The sequence below is a fragment of the Anabrus simplex genome, chromosome 11 (assembly GCF_040414725.1).
Source record: "Anabrus simplex isolate iqAnaSimp1 chromosome 11, ASM4041472v1, whole genome shotgun sequence".
NCBI classification, from domain to species: domain Eukaryota; kingdom Metazoa; phylum Arthropoda; class Insecta; order Orthoptera; family Tettigoniidae; genus Anabrus; species Anabrus simplex.
In genome coordinates this window covers 130,563,959-130,580,459 of record NC_090275.1, presented here as the reverse complement: position 1 = coordinate 130,580,459, position 16,501 = coordinate 130,563,959, and the positions used below count along the sequence as shown (strand labels likewise).

Below are 16,501 nucleotides of genomic sequence, written 5' to 3'. Positions count from 1 at the left end.
TCTTTAATCACCGTGCTGTCCCCTCTTTAGCTACTTACCTTTGACAGCTGTCATCCGCCATCTTTAATCACCGTGCTGCCCGGTGGCGGTAAATTCCACGTGCTCTTGTTTGGAAACAAAGCCATGTGCTTTTTTTGACAGCTGTCATCCACCATCTTTAATCACTGTGCTGCCCGGTGGCGGCAAATTCCACGTGCTCTTGTTTGGCAATCAAACACTGTTTAGAAAAAAAATCTCTTCTCAACATGAGCTAGACAATAACATACTTACGAATCTGCTCATCACCTTCTTTCTTCTTCTATGAGTAATAAACAAAAACTCTATCTTGCAAATAAGGAGCGGGAGGAAGGTGATACCTAACCTAAAATAAAAGAATATGCTAATTCTACATTATTTATTTACATCTTGTATGTACAAGTTTTATCTTGAATCATTTTACCCTAGCGTACTTCTCGATGCAATTCTTGAATGTACAAGTTTAGACTTGCCGTACTACACTCTCAGCGTACCTCTCCCGAATTGTGATGTAAGACAGCGTAACGTAAGTACACACACCTCTAGCATAATGTTTATGTAAAGTAGTACTTATCAATACTACTATGCCCCCAGGCTAGCGTGTTGGTAGAATTTGGGATGACAAACCGTTTACAATCATCGCTATTAAGGGCTACCTTACTAATTAAATGAGTGTACAACTGGTGCTTCTTGCTTCTAATGACAGACATTTGCTTATGCAAAACAGGTGGATTACTTTTAATGCAATTGTTATAGTTTTCAAAACTTAGCTGATTCTGAACGACATTCTTTTTAACCCCCTTCAATCTCTTTATTTGTAATTCATTTAAGAGTTTTATGCAATATGACTTGGATTTAGTACCTACAAATGAATCGATAATATTCCCAGCACATTCATCTTTCATTTTACCTAGAACCTTTTTGTTCACTAGCGGTAGATGATATTGATTATCTGCAGGATAGTTACTCGTATCAACCCTACCCAAGTCTGGCTTTATATCATTGTAATAGTCATCAGTTTTGATTTGATAAATAAACGAATCGGTATCTGTGTAGAGCAATTGCGCATTATGCGCGTACTTCTTCATCATATAATCGTAATGGAATTCATACATGAGTGTTTTAGCCAATTCAAGTACTGTGAAGCCGACGTAGGTAGGTTTGTCATACTTAACCTTGACACGATTCATCTGTATAATAACTAAATTCTCATGTATGATGGTGCAGCTGTGGAAATTTGGTTTACTTATTAAATAGTTAGCACCATACCTTTTCTTAATATTATCCCAGTTTGTAATCAATTTTACATCAACGCGTTTGTCAACATTCTCCATAGTCTTACCAAACACACTGTTATTCATGAGCTTGTAGAAATCTTTTTCAAACTCGTTAACCGCATTCGTTCTTAAATTATTGTTCAGATCGATATATGGCTTTAGCCACGGTGACTGATTAAATTCTAGTACGCGATGAATTTTGGATAACTTCAAACCATGCTGCAAACACTGTTTTAAATTTCGGTAATGAATGATATACTTAGATTTATCGCATAAATTAGCAATGAGCATTTTCGTCGTTGATGCAATGTACGGGGACTTCATATTTTCAGGGCAGAACGGTAGGTCATTATGAGAAGTGTGTAACTCTTTAGGATACTGTAAGTCAACTTCGAGGAAATAACCTTTATCAGCTTCATCACCTAGGGCGTGTAGCTGTAAAGCATCAATTTCGCACTGCGTCAGCCAGCGGAAACCACTCACCGGTAGATGCTGACTCATCGCCCACCCATACTGATTATTAGCATCGAGGTAAACGATATACCGAGATTCCTGACTGGAATCGAAACTCGGCATGTACTTATTATTAGCACTCGAATACCGGCCGCTGCACTGACTCAGACCGCCTCGAATGGATGCTTTTATAAAGTGCACCATATCGATATCGGACAGCAGTTCTAAATTCACACGCGTGTATTTTAACATCGCGTCCCAACTTAACCCAGGTGCAGTAAAATACTGACATGGGTCAAGGCTGTAGGTGTTCATGCAAACACAGCGAAAATTTTCAAAAACATCAGCTAACAAAAGTACATCTGTCTTTAAATATAAATCGGAGTATTCACCCAGCGTTTGAATGTGGAACTGCTCCCAGATATGTTGTGCATGTAAATAGTCATCATCACTAATATCTGCTGAATTCAGCGAGCTGTAAAAGGATTGTTTCGATGGTAAGGCACGTTCTTCGAGGCGGTCTAAGCAGTCGAGATATTCGTAACAAAAACACCCTTACGCCGAAGTAAATTAAACTGCGTTTCTTCGGGGAAAACGCGTCGAATTTCCGTAAATTGGTCAGGCTGTAAATGACTAGAAAGTTTATCGAGGCTACTCGCCATAAAGCGAAACGAGTCAAGGAATCTCAGTTTTATAGAATGCTCAGCATCTACTTTTACAGACTTTGCAAACGCAATGTACCGCTCTTTATTCTGAGGGATTATATCTACTTTTTCATCCGAAGCTCCAAATTGTGAAATGATGAAATGAGAGTCGTAACCAGATAAGTTATGAAAAATTACAGGGATAAATTTAGGAACTCTATACTTAAGATTACAGCTATAATGAGCGGCACATCTGTAGAAACCAGTTAAATGATCATGATCAAAAACATTAGGGTCATTTTCGGAAAATTCCCCATCACAAATGCTACACTTTGTAGCACGTTCATGATCATTTAACTGAATTTCGGTGAGTGGCTTCATAGGAATATTACTATTCAGAATACGACCGAGACGAACTGCATCACTTTCAAGTCTTTCTAAAAATACTTTAGCAGCATCATGTCCTCGATACAGCTCTAACTTGTTAAGCGTACTATCGTAACTACACTTGATGTAATACGCGAAGCTATACGGGACATGCATGTGCGTAGTATTAGTGAAAGAGTTGTCAGGATTAGGTGAGCATGTGTTGCATGGCGTGAGGATGGCTTCAAAGTCTGCATAAATCACGAACGGTACCCACATCTGCTTATGAAAATTTGTAAATTTTAAAACATTATTGCCTGTAGTAGGTATCTCTGTACGTACATGATTGCAGTCATTCTTGGAATGCTTCGTTAACTGATCTTCATTTCTGAAATACTGCAAGCATCCATCACATAGCCACTTTTTACACCTTTCTTTGGATAACTGACTGCCAACAAGTCTACTCAGATTTTTAATCCAGCAAAAGTGGCTATTCACACTGTTTTCAATATAGAGTAAATTAACGTGAGTACTCTTCTTATGACATGTATAATACAGAGGACCTACTACAGACTTTTTCTCTACACCATACACATTAATACTAATGTTATTTAGTTCCTCAAAGCGCTTAATATCCTTTATCTGCACAGGAAATTCTATACTATCGAAATTTAGCTGCGTTGAATAGTGTGGATAGGATGATGTTCTCTTAGCTACGTCTGATTTCGCAGGATTTAAAGCCGACATCACCGCCCATGCAAAACATGCTTCGTCATTGTTTTGGATGTTTACAACAGCTTCTTTTCGCTGAATCCATGTCGGCAGCTCGATGTGCGAAGATCCACGCATAGGATTGTACTTATTGATGTTAACTTCTAGATACATTATTTCAACTAAAGCCCACCCTGATTCCTTTTCCTGAAATTCCTCGCTCTTAGTTGAAATAATGTTAGAGACATCCCTAAGTACATCACCAAAATTAGTCGACTGACTTATGATAAAATTCTTCGTATTAAATGATTTAATGTCCGTTATTTCGGATTCATCCGTGCTTTTAATGTACAAGGCGAAAAGTTCAAAATTAACTTTAAATAAACTATGATTAGACAAAGATTTAGCAAGAAGCTGTTGTACATCCGGTTGAACGCAATTTAAAAAGTTTGAAGTGCTCTGAAACTTTTGACTGATGCGAATTCGGTAACTAGCAATCCTACTTTTAAATGCTGTATTAATTTCCTCGATGTTTGCGTTACTACCACTTCTACACGCATTATTTTTATGAGCATTACTCCGTAAGTGTCCCTGAAAATGTGAAGATGGTACATCAGTGTTACAGTGCTCGCAGTGAATAGTTTGAAGTTCATTTTTCCTAGGTTTTTTACTACTAGTACTTTCTACAGCTACATCAGTAGCTGCACGCTTTTTCCCTACTACTACCTGAGCGCAAGTAGATATTTGATGTACCTCTGCTAAGTGAGCCTGGTATTGCTCTACATTAGCGAAGTACAGCCCGCAAACATCACATAAAGCAGATGTTATGCTAGGGTGTTTTGATTTCATATGGCGCATGAAGTTATCTCGCCTTGTAAACGATGCCTCACACTGCTCGCAAGTGAACGTAGACGCTTCTCCATGTTTGATTTGTAAATGCCGTGTAAGGGCATCTCTTCTTGTGAAAGTTATATCACACTGCGGGCAGGGAAACATCTGAAAAGAGAACAACCAATAGAGATTAGCCTAAAGTTGCAATGTTCAACCTATAGAGGTTGGACATGGCTGTGAGTTAGGCCTATAGCATGAGGATTGAAGAGAACGACTAAAGTTACGATGTTCGGAAGAAACCAAGTTTCAACCTGTTGAGGACAGACATAGCTACGTGTGAGTGTTTGAAATTATACCACGTCTATAGTATGAGGATTAAAGAGAACAACTATTTATGATTAGCTTAAAGTTACGATGTTCGGAAGAAACCAAGTTTAAGCCTGTTGAGGACGGACATAGCTATGTGTGCGTGTTTGAAATTATACCACGTCTATAGTATGTAGGTTGAAGAGAACAACTATTTATGATTAGCTTAAAGTTACAGAAGAAACTAATTTTCAGCCAGTTGAGGGCAGACATAGCTATGTGTGCGTGTTTGAAATTATACCACGTCTATAGTATGTAGATTAAAGAGAACAACTATTTATGATTAGCTTAAAGTTACAGAAGAAACCAAGTTTCAGCCCGTTGAGGGCAGACATAGCTATGTGTACGTGTTTGAAATCATACCACGTCTATAGTATGTTGATTAAAGAGAACAACTATTTATGATTAGCTTAGAGTTACGATGTTCGGAAGAAACCAACTTTCAACCTGTTGAGGGCAGACATAGCTATGTACGCACCTCGTCTATAGTATGTAGATTAAAGAGAACAACTATTTATCAATAGACTAAAGTTACGGAAGAAACCAAGTTTAAGCCTGTTGAGGACGGACATAGCTATGTACGCACCACGTCTATAGTATGTAGGTTGAAGAGAACAATTATTTATGAATAGCTTAAAGTTACGGAAGAAACCAAGTTTAAGCCTGTTGAGGACGGACATAGCTATGTGTGCGTGTTTGAAATTATACTACGTCTATAGTATGTAGATTAAAGAGAACAACTATTTATGGTTAGCTTAAAGTTACAGAAGAAACCAAGTTTCAGCCCGTTGAGGGCAGACATAGCTATGTGTACGTGTTTGAAATTATACCACGTCTATAGTATGTAGATTAAAGAGAACAACTATTTATGATTAGCTTAAAGTTACAGAAGAAACCAAGTTTCAGCCCGTTGAGGGCAGACATAGCTATGTGTACGTGTTTGAAATCATACCACGTCTATAGTATGTAGATTAAAGAGAACAACTATTTATGATTAGCTTAAAGTTACAGAAGAAACCAAGTTTCAGCCCGTTGAGGGCAGACATAGCTATGTGTACGTGTTTGAAATCATACCACGTCTATAGTATGTTGATTAAAGAGAACAACTATTTATGATTAGCTTAAAGTTACGATGTTCGGAAGAAACCAAGTTTAAGCCTGTTGAGGACGGACATAGCTATGTACGCACCTCGTCTATAGTATGTAGGTTGAAGAGAACAATTATTTATGAATAGCTTAAAGTTACGGAAGAAACCAAGTTTAAGCCTGTTGAGGACGGACATAGCTATGTGTACGTGTTTGAAATTATACCACGTCTATAGTATGTAGATTAAAGAGAACAACTATTTATGATTAGCTTAAAGTTACAGAAGAAACCAACTTTCAGCCCGTTGAGGGCAGACATAGCTATGTGTACGTGTTTGAAATCATACCACGTCTATAGTATGTTGATTAAAGAGAACAACTATTTATGATTAGCTTAAAGTTACGATGTTCGGAAGAAACCAAGTTTAAGCCTGTTGAGGACGGACATAGCTATGTGTGCGTGTTTGAAATTATACCACGTCTATAGTATGTAGGTTGAAGAGAACAATTATTTATGAATAGCTTAAAGTTACGGAAGAAACCAAGTTTAAGCCTGTTGAGGACGGACATAGCTATGTGTGCGTGTTTGAAATTATACTACGTCTATAGTATGTAGATTAAAGAGAACAACTATTTATGATTAGCTTAAAGTTACAGAAGAAACCAAGTTTAAGCCTGTTGAGGACGGACATAGCTATGTGTACGTGTTTGAAATTATACCACGTCTATAGTATGTAGATTAAAGAGAACAACTATTTATGCTTAGCTTAAAGTTACAGAAGAAACCAACTTTCAGCCCGTTGAGGGCAGACATAGCTATGTGTACGTGTTTGAAATCATACCACGTCTATAGTATGTTGATTAAAGAGAACAACTATTTATGATTAGCTTAAAGTTACGATGTTCGGAAGAAACCAAGTTTAAGCCTGTTGAGGACGGACATAGCTATGTGTGCGTGTTTGAAATTATACCACGTCTATAGTATGTAGGTTGAAGAGAACAATTATTTATGAATAGCTTAAAGTTACGGAAGAAACCAAGTTTCAGCCTGTTGAGGGCAGACATAGCTATGTACGCACCTCGTCTATAGCGTGAGGATTAAAGAGAACAACTATTTATCAATAGACTAAAGTTACGTTGTTTTAGAAGAAACCAAGTTTCAACGAATAGAGGTCAGACATACCTTAAAATCTTCGCGCTGCAAACTGTTACTCGGATGAATAAAATGCGTGCGTTCAAGCCTGAAACTTGAATGATAATATTCTGGTCGAATCTAAAAAGAAAAGAACAAACATATATGAATGCAGTGTAGAGTGTATCAGCTAGCCTAGTTATCTTTACAACTCAAAGTTCGAAAACATACCTTAAAAAAAATGAATGTGCTGCAGACTGTTACTCGGATGAATAAAATGCGTACTTTCAAGCCTGTAACTCGAACGGTACCTAAAAAGAAAAGAACAAACATATATGAATGTAGTGTAGGGTGTATCAGCTAGCCTAGTTATCTTTACAACTCAAAGTTCGAAAACATACTTTAAAAATGCATGTGCTGCAGACTGTTACTCGGATGAATAAAATGCGTACTTTCAAGCCTGTAACTCGAACGGTACCTAAAAAGAAAAGAACAAACATATATGAATGTAGATGTCTATTACCTAGCGTAGAAGTTGCTTTGCAGACAGTAACTAACAGTTCTAGCTTACCTTAAGATAAAGGCTGAAGAATAATATTCACAGCAGACAGTACTTAGACGGGAGATGTGTACGTGATAAACGCATACAGAGAACTGTGAGCACTTCACGCAGACTGCGGCGAGTAAATATGCTGCTTGTTACCAAGCGGATGTGAAAATCGCTGACAACTGCAGTACAGTCGGAACGAAGTGTTTATGCAACAAGAGCACTCCTGTAGTCCCGCAGGCTGACGTATTTAAGCCGGAATCGAACCTCCTGTTGACGCCGAGGTGTCAGAATTTAAGAGTTCTGCAGTGGATCGAGCCTTAGAAAGTTAGCGCGCGATCCTCGACTTCTGGACTTAAACGGGAGGGTACTAAGCTACATCCGCGGTATTCCTTACCTGCAGGCACTTAAAGGTATTGGGTTAAAACTACATTTAGCTAGATCATGTAATGACGATCGCGCAGGCCCCTCGCCTAGCATTTACGGCTTCTAGTTCGAACCCGCTATCCCCGAAGTAGCGAAAATGATTGAAGAGTGTTTGAGGGTGATTCATTCGTCGGATGGAGGCGTTAAGCTATGTGCAGGCTTCTTCTAGTCGGGGTACGCGATTCAAATCCTGGCAACTTATACCGTCGGGAAGGGCATCCGGCTAGATCATGCAATGACGATCGCGCAGGTCCATCGACTAACATTTACGGCTTCCAGTTCGAACCCGCTATCTTCCGAAGTAGCGAGAATGATTGAAGAGTGTTTGAGGGTGATTCATTTGTTGGATGGAGCTGTTAAGCTGGCTTCTTCGGTAGGAGTAGGCTATGTCGGGATATCGATTTAAAATCCTAGTCAGGAAGGGCAACCGGCCGTATAAAGCTATAGTGTGAGGCGGGGTGTGCAAAAAGCTAGCTATAAGTAAGGGCTGTTGATGGGGACGTTAAACCTTGTGCAGACTCCTTCGAAAATGATTTTTTGAGTACAAGACTTGACGGTGATTCATTTGTCGGATGGAGGCAATAAGCCTTGTGCAGGCTTCTTCAGCGGGAGTAGGCTATGTGTCGGTACCGGGATATCTAGTTATAAAACCCGCTACAACAAATTTATCACGTATACTGCGATTTAAAATCCTAGTCAGGAAGGGCAGCCGGTCGTAAAACTATGGTGTGAGGCGGGGTGTGCAAGAAAGCCAGCATTAAGTAAGGGCTGTTGATGGGGGCGTTAAACCTTGTGCAGACTCCTTCGAAAATGATTTTTTGAGTACAAGACTTGACGGTGATTCATTTGTCGGATGGAGGCAATAAGCCTTGTGCAGGCTTCTTCAGCGGGAGTAGGCTATGTGTCGGTACCGGGATATCTAGTTATAAAACCCGCTACAACAAATTTATCACGTATACTGCGATTTAAAATCCTAGTCAGGAAGGGCAGCCGGTCGTAAAACTATGGTGTGAGGCGGGGTGTGCAAGAAAGCCAGCATTAAGTAAGGGCTGTTGATAGGAGGCGTTAAACTATGTGCAAGCTCCTTCACCAGGAGAAGCCTACATGCCGGTACCGTGCAGGTTCTTTCGATAGGAGAAGGCACTATGTGTGTTTTAACCTCTCCGTACAATCATGATATTTTACGTTAGGAACTTACATAGGCTAAATGCTACACATTCCGTAGCAGAGCCAGGAATCGAACTCGGACCTCCGAGGGTAGCAGCTAATCACACTAACTACTGCACTACAGAGGAGGACTATTTCAGAATATTTTACAACCTTAATTAGTACTGTGTTTTAAGAGCTTACATGCTACTCGGCTAAGAAGACGTTCGCGAGTTACAAGTCGCTTATCAGTGTCCTCGCTCAAGGTCGAGCCGGAAGATACGTGTACAATTTCAGCTAACACACGCATTCCACACAACTCGCTCAGAATGACTGTGCCGATACTTCGAGGACTGTAGAACAAATCTATAGCCTACAGTATGCATGCCTCTCACCCGGTAGTCTCGGGTTCGATTCTCTTGGGGGTAAAAATGTGTTTAAATCACATGAATGTGTTGAGTTGTCCTTCCTGATGCAAAACTAGCAGTATCTAACCTCATACACCATAGTTTTACGACCGGTTGCCCTTCCTGACAACTCGGATTAAGAATCTGTTTTACAACGTCTAACACGGGGAATCGGGGATTTACAGCTAGATGCACTTCTTAGATTTTAAATCACGAACTATTGTTTTACGGCCGGATGCCCTTCCTGACTAAGATTTTAAATCGCAAGAATTTGTTTTTAAGACTAGTCGCCGTCCCTGATGCAAAACTAGCAGTATCTAGCCTCATACACTATGGTTTTCGACCGGTTGCCCTTCCTGACGTCAAAGAACTCGGATTAAGAATCTGTCGAGAATCGAGGGATTTACAGCTTAAAGATGGCAGATGACAGCTGTCAGAAAAGCATATAGGTTTGTAAAGCACATAGAATTTACGACCACCACATAGAGTGTAGCACGGTGATTAAAGATGGTGGATGACAGCTGTCAAAAAAAGCACATGGCTTTGTTTCCAAACAAGAGCACGTGGAATTTACCGCCACCGGGCAGCACGGTGATTAAAGATGGCGGATGACAGCTGTCAAAGGTAAGTAGCTAAATAGGGGACAGCACGGTGATTAAAGATGGCGGATGACAGCTGTCAAAGGTAAGTAGCTAAAGAGGGGACAGCACGGTGATTAAGGATGGCGGATGACAGCTGCACATGGCTTTGTTTCCAAACAAGAGCACGTGGAATTTGCCGCCACCGGGCAGCACGGTGATTAAAGATAGCGGATGACAGCTGTCAAAAAAGCACATGGCTTTGTTTCTACGTGGAATTTGCCGTCACCACATAGAGGGCAGCACTGTTCTCTCTGGATTAAAGATGGCGGATGACAGCTGTCAGAAAATAGCACGTGAATTTGTTTCCAAACAAGAGCACATAGAATTTACCGCCACCACATAGAGTGCAGCACTGTTCTCTCTGGATTAAAGATGGCGGATGACAGCTAACGAAATTGCCCGCATGATAGCAGCACAGTGCTCTATTGATTAAAGATGGCGGATGACAGCTGTCAAAACAGCACGTGGCTTTGTTTCCCAACAAGAGCACATAGAATTTTTCAAATTGCCGCCACCACATTTCAAAGGTATCTAGCTAAAGAGTACAGCACTGTGCTCTGTTGATTAAAGATGGTGGATGGTAGCTGTCAAAAAAAGCACGTGAGTTTGTTTCCAAACAAGAGCACGTGGAATTTTTCAATTTGCCGCCACCACATAGAGGGCAGCACGGTGCTCTCTTGATTAAAGATGGCTGCTGTCACGTGGAATTGTCTGCCACCACAGGTATCTAGCTAAAGAGGGCAGCACTGAGGTTTGCGATGCAAGATGGCTGCTGTCAAAAAGCATTTTTCAAATTATCCGCCACCACATTTCAAAGGTAAGTAGCTAAAGAGGGCAGCACTGTGCTCTATGGATTAAAGATGGCGGATGACAGCTGTCAAAAAACACGTGGCTTTGTTTATCTCGCGCTAGTGAGGTTAAGTTGGTAGCACTAAGGTTTAGACCCGTCAAGATGGCAGCACTGCCGATGACAGGTGACGAATTTTGCAGCTACTGCGATATAGAGGGCGGCACAGTGCTTTGTGGTTTAAAGATGGCGGATGACAGCTGTCAAAAAAGCACGTGGCTGTCAAAAAGCACGTGGCTTTGTTTACCACGCGCTAGTTAGGTTAAGTTGGCACTACTGAGGTTTAGGCCCGTCAAGATGGCAGTACTGAGGTTAGCGATGCGTTGTTGTCGATGACAGCTGTCAAAAAGCACGTGGCTTTGTTTACAAATTCAAATTTCGCGCGGGAGGTGGAGGAGACCTCTGGGAGGCCTCTGGCTGAGGTGGAGGTGGAGGAGGCATCTGGGAGGCCTCTGGCTGAGGTGGAGGTGGAGGTGGCCACTGGGAGCCTGAGGTGGAGGTGGCCGCCGAATCCCTGTATTATACTACTGACTGCCCCTGCCGGATTTGAACCCGCTATCTTGGGATCCGGAGGCCGACACTCTACCACTGATTCACAGAGGTAAACGACATGATTAAAGCTGCTTGTGTTCTCCACGGGATGGGATTGAGAAGACGCTGAAACGTATAGTAATCAATATCCTGTGATGCCAGCAGCTAACGCACAAAGATTAACAGGGAGTAATGGAACTTTGGCGTTGGACTTCTTTGTGCAATATTTACAGTTATTATTATTTATTAATCAACAGGTTAAGTTATTCAATATTTTTGTTACATTCCACTAATTTGCATTCAGTGTAACTTTATTCCAGAAGATGTCACTTTATTGGCATTGCCTGTTGTTTAACCCACTTTCCTATTATTACAACTTCACTCCATGCTTTTTCCGATGTTCATTCTGCGGCACGTTTTTCAATGGTGGTGGTGATTATTGTTTTAAGAGGAAGTACAACTAGCCAACCATCCACTATTAACACTAATCAGAGGGAAAACGAGGAAGGGGTCCGATACTTCAAGAAATGAATGTATCGGCCAAACGAAGACAAGTCCCACAGAGCACGTGAAAGTGTGTCGGGGTCGAAAAGAACAAGAGTTGACCAGGGGAGGTCGGATAGGAGGAGCCTGGCACAAGGCAACAGCGGGACTCCGCTCAAAGCCTCTTACGATAGGCTCAACCCACGAACTTGGTTCGTTCGCCACGATGCGATGACTCGGATGTAAGAAGCAACCGGCGGGAAACTCCCCGCCAAACATGCGCGCTTGTTCTGCCTTCCGCGTTCCTGGCAAAGAAACATTTTCTGTCCGTCTTCCTAAATTTCACCGAATGTGGAGTACATTTCGTTATATATCATTTGCACAATACCACAGCTACTATATGAACTTTCTTGCACTCGGTTAGTGCTTAGCAGAGTCTGTTATCAGTAGATAACGCGAAATTCCTGCAATCGCGCAACAAAAGATCAATTATATTTTTATTGTCAAAGTAAAAGAAATGAGGTAAGCGAGCTCTACCCTCGGGATCTGCAGTTTATGTGGAATTTGAACAAGAGGGCCCTAACTTGTCATTGATAAAATTCTATATGCATTGACCAAGATTCGAACTGCGATGGCCTGGAATCGATAATACCAGTCGGGGCAATGAAGAATGTACAGCATCTCAAGGAGACCGAGCTCGATACCTGCAGTCTCTTAAGTGCAGCCAGTATCCAGTATTTGGGGTTCGAAGCCCACTGTCGGCAGCCCTGAATGTGGTTATCCGTGGTTTCCTCTTTTCACAGGAGGCAAATGCTGGTTTGTACCTTAATTAAGCCCACGATCGGTTCCTTCCCACTGCTAGGCCATTCCTATCCCATCCTCACCATAAAACCTATCTGTATCACTGCGACGTAAAGTACGCAGCATTGTGTTTTAAAATAGAATATTATTACAATTTCATTTGGATTTTCTATTGGTTTTCTTGTTTTAGGATTCTGCCTACCGAATTGTTTCTGATTTTTTTCACTCCAGGCGTTGTGGAATCTCTTTGTTACCAGGGAGATGTCTCTAGCGACGTGGCGTGCGGCGGGCTCAGTCGTGTGCCTGAGTTGCAGGCGAGAGGTCGCGGCCAGAGCAGGTGAGTGCGTGCTCTCTAGAGCGAGGAGTTTGTATTTATTGTCAAATAGTATGGAAAATATTCCACATATTGTAACAATTTGACACAATTTATTTTACGTCTCACCGATACAGGTAGATCTTACGGCAGCGATGGGATATAAGTCACCGTGATCTTAATTAATCGGTAGACTAGTCTGGAAATGTGAAACCACGGAAAACTCTCGTCAGGGCTGCTGAAAGTGGAGTTCGAACCCAGTATCTCTCGAATGCAAGCTGACAGCTATGCCCTGTGTTATTTACCGGCCGAGTTGGCCGTGCGGCTGTGAGCTTGCATCCGGGAGATAGTGGGTTCGAACCCCAGTGTCGGCAGTCCTCAAGATGGTTTTCCTTAGTTGTCCATTTCCACAGCAAGCAAATGCTGGAGCTGTACCTTACTGAAGGCCACGGCCAATTGTACATATTAAGTACCAAAAACCACACCGTTCCATTTCTAAAAATACGAAGTGGGCGACAGAGTAGTAGAATATGACGCAGCTGAATAGGCTGGGAACTTGTAATATGATGATACAATTCAATTATTACGAAACTGTGCAAATGTATATTCAAATCCATGGACAAACATTTCCTGTGGCCTCAGACTGCGTGGTGACTGTCCCTGTCTAGTCAAAAATATCCAGGAACCAGTATTTTACATGCTAACATGGAAATATCTTGATTGTTTATTTTACAGCTTATCTGGTGGTGAACCTGCTTGCTCAGACGTAACAATGTGTTACTGACTGTTAACGAAATAAAAGTTTGCGTATGTAAAGTTACTTGTAGAGTTAAGATAATCCACTCACATTGTTTACTGAAGCAAGGTCTTATTAACCATTCTTCATTTTTCGAACAATCCGTGCCTCTTTCTTTTCTAAAACTAAGTTGTCACTGTCTCCGTAATGTAGGCGGGGCTCTTCTTGTAGGCAGGAGTAAAGAGCCGATCTCAAGTCGTTGAGCTCCTCCATGGTCCGCTAGTACTCTCACAGGCTGTGTTGCTGTAGAACAACACTAATCACTGAAGTTGTGAGCCCCACCAGTGCGGCAGAGCAACACACCATATTCTATCAAATATGATGGGGAGTTGCTGATGGTGGAGCGGGTTGGCCGTGCGGTTAGCGGGTTGCATGCTGGAGATGGTGGGTTCGAATCCCACTGTCGGCGGCCCTGAAGATGGTTTCCCATTTTCACACCAGGCAAATGCTGGTACCGTACGGCCGCTTCCTTTCCTATCCCATCGTCAGCCTAAGACCTGTCTGTGTCCGTGTGACGTAAAACAAATTGTGAAAATCAATCATCCATCGCCTTCAGCGCCCAGACTACATTAATGGCTTCCTTCTTAACAAGTGAACATACTTAAAGACTCTTTCCAAAAAGTTCAGTGTACATTTATTGGTTTTGTCAGCTCGCAGCAGCCAGTGGTGGTGGTGGTGATTATTGTTTTAACAGAATGTACAACTAGACAACCATCCTCTATTAATACTAATGAGACGAAAAATTTCAAGAGGTCCGACACTTTGAAAAATGAAGGTATCAGCCAAAGAAAGACTAGGGCCACGAAGGGCGTGAAAATGAAAGACTCCCTACGCCTGGGAATTTAATACCGTTGCGGTCGAAAAAGAACAAGAGTTGACCAAGGGAGGTGGTGAAAAGTGAGGAGCCTGGAAACATGCCAGGACTCAGTTAAGGGCCCCGTGGTCGATAACGCAGTCGCCTCTTACGAGAGTTAGGGCACTCGGAAGTATCAACCGACATGGTGAGATACGTGTTGTGTCATCGTGTGTGCGGGACTTACACGCGTTTGATGGCTCGGCGTGCCGTCATCAGCATTAGCATCCGCAGGTCAACTCGATAGACAGAGGTCGTTCTACAAAGGTTATTGCCTACACCTGCAGCAAGTAGGGCCAGGAGGTGGCGCGAGACCAGCCCTTCTCCGTCATCCGCCGACCTCACTTTTATCTACGTCGCACTGACACAGATACGTCTATGGTGACAATGGGATAGGAAAGGGCCGTGGCTTTAGTTAAGGTGCCTGGTGTGAAAAAGGGAAAGCATCTTGAGGGCTGTTATTTCTCTACAGCGCAAGTGACAACTGGCAGGCCATTGTTCCTCACAGGGAATATGGGACAGGGATGAAGAGAACGCGACTCAAACCTATTACCGTTGGGAGGGAAGAGAATAAGAGTTGACCAAGAAAGATGAAGGTGAGGTGAGGGACCGCTATACAACCGTGCGCCTGCGCCTACGATAACGCTCATTTTCCAAAACTATTTGTATTTAAAAAATAATAATTCGGATCTTCCTCCAAGGCAAAGAATTTCAAAGTGGAGATTCAATTGTAATGAGTTTGTGGCTGAATGGTACATGCTCTTGTTACCCCTACCGTACACTTCGCTATCTTCTGTAACACCACATTTCTCTTTGTGAGCTAGTTATCGTCCATGTGCCATGCTCCAAGTAACAATGTTCGTCTACCTCACTTCGTTCTTTACTTTTGTTTTGGACTCATTCAGCGGGTCTTCTCCACACTCGCTGTTTACTGCTTGCGAACGTCGCTCATTCCCCGGCGCGTTATTTCTCGAGCATGGTCTCCTGTATTGACCTGCTTGTCCATTTCCCGCCCGCCCCAAGTGCTTTCTACTCAATGCCGATTAATTTTAGATGAACTGCTGTTCAGATCAACAAGGGGTAATCAAAACTCCAAGACTTGGAGACGATATCTCTCAATTTGCCAAGGACAGGCCGACCATGGAGGAAGAGATGAATCGAAGGAGTGCAGTCGAACGAAGTCAGGTGACAGGAAGTAGAATAACCCGTGTACAAGACCTCAAACACTGTTCAAGGATTTGGGGGGGAGCAAGTCAAACTAGCACACAAAGAGAATGTGAGCTTTTGAAATGTGGTGTTATGGAGAGCTGAATGTGAGAACGGTAGTCGGTGAGAGAAGAAGGAATATCTGTCTTCTCTCGAACTCGATCCCGTATCACTTCCTATCTTTGTAACAACACATTTCAAAATATCGTATTCTCTTCGTCTTTCTAACACACGCGCTACGTACATTACAAGTACAAACGAAAAGACAAGACCCTTTTCCAATCTGCTCGCATCACTCTTGCTAGCTGTGCTGCCCTCTGCTACTGTTATTGGCTTTACGTCTCACTAACTACTTTAACGGTTTTCGGAGACACCGAGGTGCCGGAATTTAGTCCCGCAGGAGTTATTTTACGTACCAGTAAATTTACTGACACGAGGCTGACGTATTTGAGCACCTTCAAATATCACCGGGCTGAGTCAGAAGGCCAGCAGCGCCTCTCATCAACACGAGATTTTGCCCTTCGTCGGATGGACCCCCTCCTACTGTTCCTCCTGGCGTGGGGAGCCATTATTATTATTTTGCTTTACGTCGCACCGACACAGATAGGTCTTATGCCGACGAT

The 16,501-nt window shown here is 42.3% G+C and overlaps 1 protein-coding gene across 5 annotated transcripts in view; it reads left to right on the top strand.

Annotated features, from left to right (window-relative positions):
• LOC136883355 (uncharacterized) overlaps positions 1–16,501 on the top strand; it is a 647,239-nt gene that overhangs the window by 96,233 nt on the left and 534,505 nt on the right. For 2 of the 5 annotated variants that reach the window (XM_067155608.2, XM_067155607.2), the window contains exon 1: positions 12,996–13,047. The gene's annotated coding sequence lies outside the window, so the exon portion shown is untranslated. Of the gene's footprint in view, positions 1–12,967; positions 13,048–16,501 lie in introns of those variants that run through there. The other 3 variants (XR_010861242.2, XM_068229694.1, XM_067155609.2) reach the window with 3 other exon arrangements.